At 40.8% G+C, this 8,032-nt stretch overlaps 1 protein-coding gene across 2 annotated transcripts in view; it reads left to right on the top strand.

Moving 5' to 3' along the window:
* The window catches only part of LPAR1 (lysophosphatidic acid receptor 1), a 130,198-nt gene that overhangs the window by 54,971 nt on the left and 67,195 nt on the right, over positions 1-8,032 (top strand). The window lies entirely within an intron of this gene.

Here is an 8,032-nt window from a genome sequence, read left to right as displayed (position 1 = left end):
TTATTTATTTGAGCCAGAGAGAATGAGAGAGAGAGAGAGAGAGAGAGAGAGAGCGTAGGTGCTTCCTCTTATTACTATTTTGCCTTGACCTGTTCTAGGAGCTTTGAAAAGAAGATGCACCTCCAGGAACTTGTGAACAGTAGTCACGAGTTATTTTTTCTGTCCAGCGAAGAGCAGTTACGTGGCAAGAACATTGCCTGCAGATTATTTTACAGTTGGATCTACTAGAGTAGTAACTGGATTCTTTCCATTTTAGCAGGAAGTGTGGTCTAGTGGGGAAACAGCCTTTGTAAGCATTAGGCCTGAAGTCAGATCCTGATGGTTGCATGGCCTTCATCGTGCTGACCTCGTTCAGCATGTCTTCTCATGTCACCATACTTCACGGGATGGTTCTATGGATTAAATGATGGGATATACACAGAGCACATAGTAGGTGCTCAACAACTGGTTTCCCATCTGCTCTTCCTTCATCTTCTCTCCCTTTTAGAGTGTGACCTTCCCCATCTCATTCATGATCATTATTATTATTTTTTTTTTTTAAAGATCTTATTTATTTGACAGACACAGCGAGAGAGGGAACACAGCAGGGGGAGTGGGAGAGGGAGAAACAGGCTTCCCGCGGAGCAGGTAACCCGATGCGGGGCTCGATCCCAGGATTCTGGGATCATGACCTGAGCCTGAAGGCAGACGCTTAATGACTGAGCCACCCAGGCACCCCAGTGATCATCATTTTTAAGCCAAGGTTAAAGAAAAAAAGTATACCCTTGAAAAAAGAGCCATATTGTTTGAAGTTTAAATCTTGATGATACGGAATGTTTTTCCACACTTTTTTTTTTGTCCTGTATCGTTTTTCAGGCTACTAGATTCTGTATGTATTTCAAGGTAGGGGTATGTGGAGGAGGGAATGGAGAAGGGGGAGGAAGAAGGGAGCATTTTTACTTCGTGTATATATAAATGCTTCTTGTCTCTTCTAAAAAAAAAAAGACCTTGGAATTGGATCATCTGGATAAAGTCCTCCTGTTATTTAAGATTTTAAAACATTTGGTATTTTCCAGAAAGTTTAGTGTGACCGCCATCGTGTGTATTCTCTGTCTGGCAACTGGATCTTGCTTTTTCAGCATTTCATTGACTTGGGCTGTTTGGTTTCCATTCCCCTCAGTGGGGTTTTTGGTGCTGCAGAGACTTCATGAGTGGGTGACGAGATTTAGTGCCCGTTACCCGAGGTCACCACGTCGGAGTCCTCCACGGTGGTCCCCAGGCAGCAGCCATTCTGAGCCTTTGGTGAAGTGAGGTGGTGAGCACAGGTTTTCTGGGCAAGGGTTTCAGCACCTGGGTCTCACTGGTGCATTTTTCAGCATCTCCAGGAGGAGCATCTTATCCACGCGCCTCTTTCCTTGTACACAAGCTATTATCAGCTGGCGAGCAAGAGAAATATTTCTCAGTGACTCAATTAAAATGTTTACACTGCCCAAGATAGGAAGATGTTGTATTTAATATAAACACGGGGAAAATACGGGCTCTTGTAAATCCTCTGTGGGAAGGTAAATTGGTACAGTCAGTCTGGAGGGTAATTTGATAGCATCTATTAAAATTCTATCCCTTTTGCATATACCCTCTTCCCATCTCAGTAACTACATTAGAAAAACACCAAGGGGACATGCATAGAGATATTCACTGAAGCATTAGTTGAAGGCCGAGAAGTACAAAACTTTCTGAATATACAATAGTGGAATGACAATAAATTCAGGCATGCTGATATGCTTTAAGTACCATGTAGCAGTTAAAAAAATTGGTAAATACATATCTCAACACAGCTATATCTCCCTAAGATACCTGTTGGAGGAGAAAGAAAGTAAAATGCAGACTAATTCAGGAAGATATCATTCAAACTGTAAAACAAGATTGTATGTTTTTAGGGATGACCATATGGTACATTAATGTAAGCACATAGTAAAAGGTCTAGAAGATACATTGTCAATGGGAATGTTTTCCCCAAGAGTGCAAAAATTGGATCTGGGGAGATAGAAAAAGTCCCTCTAAAGTTTAACCCTACCTGATGACATCCTATCCCTTAATATTTAATTTCTCTCATTAGGGAGAATTTAAATTTAAGTAAAATTTTCTCATTGAGAATTGCCAGTGGGGGAAAAAAAAAGTCAAACCCTGGGCTGGATGTGCAAGAGCTCTCCAGTCACGCCGCCTGGGGTTTAAATCCTGGCTCCAGCGTTTACTACCTGAGCCCGTGGGGGTGGGAGAAAGGTATCCACCCTGTGAGGGCCTCAGTTTCCTCATCTGCAAAATGAACATAAAAATTACAGAACCAACTTCATAGGATTGTTTTAAGGGTGAAATGAGGTGATATGTATAAAACTTAGAACAAAATCTGGCCCATAGTGTTCAGTACATCTTAGTTAATAGTGTTCAGCAAGCTCACTGTGGCAGGCCTGGGGAATCCAAGAATAAGTAAGAGAAACAGGGTTTAGAAATGTAGTGGGAAACATACAGACAGGGAAACAAAAAATTAGCGGTGTCACACCTGCTAGGATAGAAGTATGGGGACTTTAGAGTAAAGTCAAAGCAGTCAGGGAAAGGCTTCTGGAAGGAAGACTGCCAGGCTGGGAGCTAATGTATCCTTCCTTTGACAAGGGAGGAGAAACATTTGTGAATGTCGAATGTCCCAAGGGGAGAGTGAGAGCACAGCATTTGGAGGTTCGTTCAGGATAGTTGCTGTCTGCTGAGGTGTGAGGTCGCAAGTAGAGATGTGCTAGAGCCAGCCAAGATCTGACTGTTAAGTTTTCAGAAACTGTGTGAGCCAATTGACTTCATGCTTGTAGCTTGCAATCAGCCAGGGTGGAGTATTTAACCATGGAAATTGGCAAACACAGTCCCTGACTCTTAAGAGCCCATTGTTAGATATTTATCAGCATACTTCTGCTTGTAGAGGAGGTAGATGGGGTAGGTTACAAGGTTGGAGAAGATTCTTGCAGCGCTTTGCAAGCTACATTGAGGAATTGAACTTTAATCTTTTTTTTTTTTTAAGGTTTTATTTATTTGACAGAGCAAGAGCAGGAACACAAGCAGGGGGAGTGTAAGAAGGAGAGGCAGGCTTCCCGCTGAGCAGGGAGCCCGATGCGGGGCTCGATCCCAGGACCCTGGGATCATAACCTGAGCCGAAGGCAGACGCTTAACGACTGAGCCACCCAGGCACCCCTTGAACATTAATCTTGAAACCTGTGAAGCTTTGGAGTCTTGGGGCTGGCTTCAAACCCTGACTTTCGACAGTCTTGTTGAACAAGTTCATTAATTAATCTCAACGAGGGTAGCAAGTCCCATTATTCTTAACATAATGCTGGGAACAAGTAGCCTCTGATTGTTGGAGGAACCCAAGCCCACCTGGAAGGAGTCAGCTGTAAACAAGGGGATTAGGTCCCAGGAGCTTACTCTTCTGGAAACCTGCAGATCCCTGGGTCACTTCATTCCCAGGTCCTCTGGTCAATGATGTGCCTCGTGATGATCTGTATATCTGTTCTTCACATGTAATTTGTGTAGTCAGATTTTAGTCCCAGGCTGACTTGCCCTTGCCCCCCCGAGTCTGTATGGATGTCTACTCTCCCATTATTAAGGTTTCTCCAGGTTCAGAGAAGGTAAAAGTGATTTAAATATACTGTCTCCTCAGGCAAAGGTGAAATAAGCAGTTCACTCAATCAGCTTAGCCTGGTATTGTCTGGCACATCCACTTGCGTTCTTCTAGAGTGAATTCAGGGACCTGTGTAAAGATAAACCTACATTCGAGTGTGAAAGGCCTGACAATCCTTTTCTAAGGCAAAAACAACAATTAAAAAAAAAAAGCTTTTGGTTTTGTTTTCCTCTATTCATTTGGTAACAAAGAGCATTTTCCTAATCAAGGCTGCCTAATACTAGATATAAGCTAATTAATATGAACAAATAGCCTGTGATTGTTTCAAACAGTAATAGGGAAGAAAGCTTGCATTGTTACTCCGGCTGGGGTTACTGTTTAGTTAGTGAAAGATAGGCCTTGTGCTTTGAAGTGGGACAAGTTTGTATTCCCTGCTTTGCTCCTGACGAGACTGTAAGGCGGATTTTTGTTTTCTCATGTTGAGAAAGCACCTTGTTCTTACGAAGCTAGATAAATACTGAGGCGAAACTGGACTAGCAGCAGCAGGAAGACCGATGTAGCTAAGTTACTGCTGTGTTAGTCCAGGCACCGATAAAGAGTTCCTTGCCCAAGGAAACCTTTAGGGAAATGTTTGCAGATGGGAACACGTTCGCCGTTAGGTTAAATTAATGTGTTCATATCCTGCAGATAGGGGCTTGGGATGGGGTGGAGGTGGGATAGGAAATAAAGAATCTTGCCACTCTTAATGGCCGGTTTCTGTTACTAGAATTCTGGTTAGCATTACTTTAATTGTGCTTCATCCAGCTATGGGTAGAGTATGGATTAAAAGTTGTATTTTCCTTTTGAATGGAAGGATCACGTGGTTCACGACATGCACAAATGGTCTGGCCTTTCTCAAACCCAGGTCTGGTGTTGAGAATGTCAAAGGCATTCCGATCCCACACCTGGGATTCCAATAAGGGAGGACTCTGTTCTAGCCGTATTTTACAAGGTATTTCATTCTGTCATTTGTGAAGTGGCTATCTTGGTTTTAAGCCTGGGAAACAAAGATACTTTTGTCCCTCCAAGTGACTTCCTATAGCTTTCGTTAAAGACATGAGTTTGGGTAGGGAGGTACTCAGTGTCTTAACAGATTGCTCCTGTGGTTCATATCCAGTGTTCTGATGTAACATAAGGTCTCTGCTTGTCTCTTGGAAGACAGGCGTTTTTGAATATTACCAATAGGTTCCTCTAACAAAATCCATCATGTTTCCAAAATGTATGTTCTAGAGGTTTTATTTCTGATGTTAGAGACTGGATACTTTTGGAGTAAAGCAATTGAATTCCATATTAAGTGGGTTGCATTTTTTGAGATTGAAAGACTTCTGTTTTTGTTTGTTTTTTAGAACTTTTTATGATGGCAGTTTTCAAATATTCACAAAAATAAAAAAAAATAACCTAACAAATCCCAGTAGAGCCATCACCTAGATTCAACAGTTATTAGTATTTTGCCCGACTTGTTTCACTTGCTCCCATTTTGGGGGAGGAACCATTGTAAAGCAAATGCTTGTCCTCTCGTGTCCTCTCACCTCGACCATTGTCCATCAATATACATCTCAAAATAATTCACTTCTATAATCACAATACTATTATCACATTTAACAAAGTTAAAAACAACTCCTTAATGTCATTTTATACTCATCCATATTCAGGTATCCCCAATTGCTTTTCCAAAAAGTGGTTTTGCGGTTATGTTGTCTTTTAAACATATTGCTCAGATCAGTTTTCTCTAAGACTATTAGATCACTTTTTAAGGTTTAAAAGGCAGTTCCACTTCCTCCCTTTATTCTCTGAGTGGGAGGTAGATTGACATATGAACCAGAATATTTCACCGCTGAAGAATAAGAAAAAATGAGACATACACGGAAGGCTCCAAAGTAAAAGAATGTTTGTAATTGTTAAATTGTCAGTCTCTAAAGTAAAGGATCACAGGTGGCTGGAGAGTGCTTTTAGACTAAAGTGTGAATAGTTGGAATATGAAATATATTTCCAGTGCCACATGGTGAAGACACAGTGTGATCTGGCTTCATCTAACATGGAATTGAGAAAAGAGAATGCCTGAGCTGAGATATAGGTGAATTTTGGTTCGAATCCCAACAGCTAGGGCAAGTTTCAAAATAGGTATCTCTTTCAGTTTTATTTTAATCTCTAAAATTCAAGTAATATACACTGTGCTCCCAAGTTTAAATGGCAAAATAGCTGTGAAGTCCTTTATCTGTTTAAATGGCAAAATATCTGTTAAGTACACTCTCAGCCCCCTAGTTAGATATGTGACCTATATAATTTCCTTCCTTTCCCCTCCATAGTTACTCTGAGAATTATTTACAGGGAGAAGGTGGCTATTCTGCGTATGGTCTGTGTATATGATGTGCTTATGTAGTATGCCAGAAGATCCATCAGAGGAAAGCCAAGTTAGATAAACAGTCTACGGAAAACGCCAGCACATGACCAGGAGTAAATGCATGCATAGATAAACACTGAGGTTTCTGACTTACTCTATCTTGAACCATGTTTCTCTTAGAAGTAAAATTTGTTCTCATATTGCAATTTAAAATCATTTCTGCTCTCTTTTGTGTTTATAAGCTCAGATAAACCTTGAGAGGATATTTTATTTCAGAATATGAGGGCACATTTTTTCCCCCAAAGTAACTTAAGTAAAATAAAGGTGGGGGAAGAGGGATAGGGAGTTAATTAGCTCACATGACAAGAGGTCGTGTGATTTTTTTTTTTTAAGATTTTTTATTTATTTATTTTCTTTAGGTAATCTCCACATCCAGCGTGGGCGCAAACTCACAACCCAAGAGTTGTATTTTTTACTGACTGAACCAGCCAGGCACCCCGAGGCCGTGTGATTTTTTTTTTTTTTTTTTTTTTTTTGTAGAATAAGTCCAGGCAGTGGTGATTGGGAAATGTTTAACAATTATACTCATTTTAGTAAGTTTGAATTTTAATTCCATTATAGGTAACATATAGTGTTATATTAGTTTCAGGTGTACAATATAGTGATTCAACAGTTGTGTACATTACTCAGTGCTCATCATGACCGGTGTCCTCCTTAATCCCCATCACCTGTTTCCCCCATCCCCCCACCTGCCTCCCCTCTGGTGACCATCAGCATGTATTCTATAGTTAAGAGTCTGTTTCTCGTGGTTTGTGTGTGTGTCTTTTTTTTTCTTTTGCTCATTTGTTTCTTAAATTCACATATGAATGAAATCATATGGTATTTGTCTTTCTCTGACTTATTTTGCTTAGCATAATACCCTCTAAGTCCATCCACGTTGTTGCACATGGCAAGATTTCATTCCTTTTCACAGCTGAGTAATATTCCTGTGTGTGTGTGTGTGTGTGTGTGTGTGTATCACATCTTCTTTATCCATTCATCTATATGGGGGCACATTTTGAATTTTCTACTCATATAACAAAACTGTACAAAGATAACTGGGTACAAAGACCTTTCATGTTTGCTTCTTTTTCTTTCCAATATTTTCTTTCTAATTCGTTTGGTCTTTAATAATTAATGGAGCTACCTCTTTATCCTTCAAAAGGAATGTGATTTTCCCTCACTCTTCCTTCCCATTCTGATGCTCTTTCCCTGTTTTCCTTTTTGCATGCCTAGCTTCTCCAGCTATTTTTCTTTGAACTTTTATTGCAGCTTTTCCAGGAATAAACACTAAGTTGGGGCTGGGCACTGTTGTGTTTCCCAGTGGAGGAGAACATAATCACAGAGTCCAGATTTCTGTCTTTTGAGAACCGTACCTTGCTATAAGAAGACTGTCATTTAAAGAATCAGCCTTCATCTCTGTGTGATGATACAGCTATTTCATAATTGCACGGCATCCCTTAAGAACTGCCCTTCAGTTAAACTTATCCCACTTCATAAATGGTAATCCTAGGCAGGTGCAGGCTGGGAGAGAAGTGATAGTGGATTGTTACCTGCTCCTTGGCATCAGACAAAATGTTCGTGAAAGGGTCGTGGAGTAGATTGAGTTCTTGAAAGGCTAGGTTGGCAGTAAAGTAATTTTCAATGATTCAGACTCGCTTTGGGAGCAAAAACCTCCAGTGTCAGAGGAGGAAGGTTAGGATATGGTTGAACTAGGTAGCTGCCTGATGTAAAAATATTTGCATTTAGATGAACCCCACCAGCCTGCATGGGGAGGTTTTGGAGGCTTAGTTGAGACCTGGAAAGAAGATCCATTCATCTGGACTCAGCTTTGAGCCCCAACTCTAAGGACTTTGCACACTCCAGAACTCTGTTTAGCATGACCTTAATTGTAGTTGATTAGGTTACCAAAGAAATCTGGCAAAAACAGTGGAGGGGAGGACCCAGAAGAACCCCATTCCTGTGGCTTGTGTTCT

The sequence above is a fragment of the Neomonachus schauinslandi genome, chromosome 13 (genome assembly GCF_002201575.2).
Source record: "Neomonachus schauinslandi chromosome 13, ASM220157v2, whole genome shotgun sequence".
NCBI lineage: Eukaryota > Metazoa > Chordata > Mammalia > Carnivora > Phocidae > Neomonachus > Neomonachus schauinslandi.
Note: the sequence above shows the minus strand (reverse complement) of the source record. Positions and strands in the feature narration are given on the sequence as shown.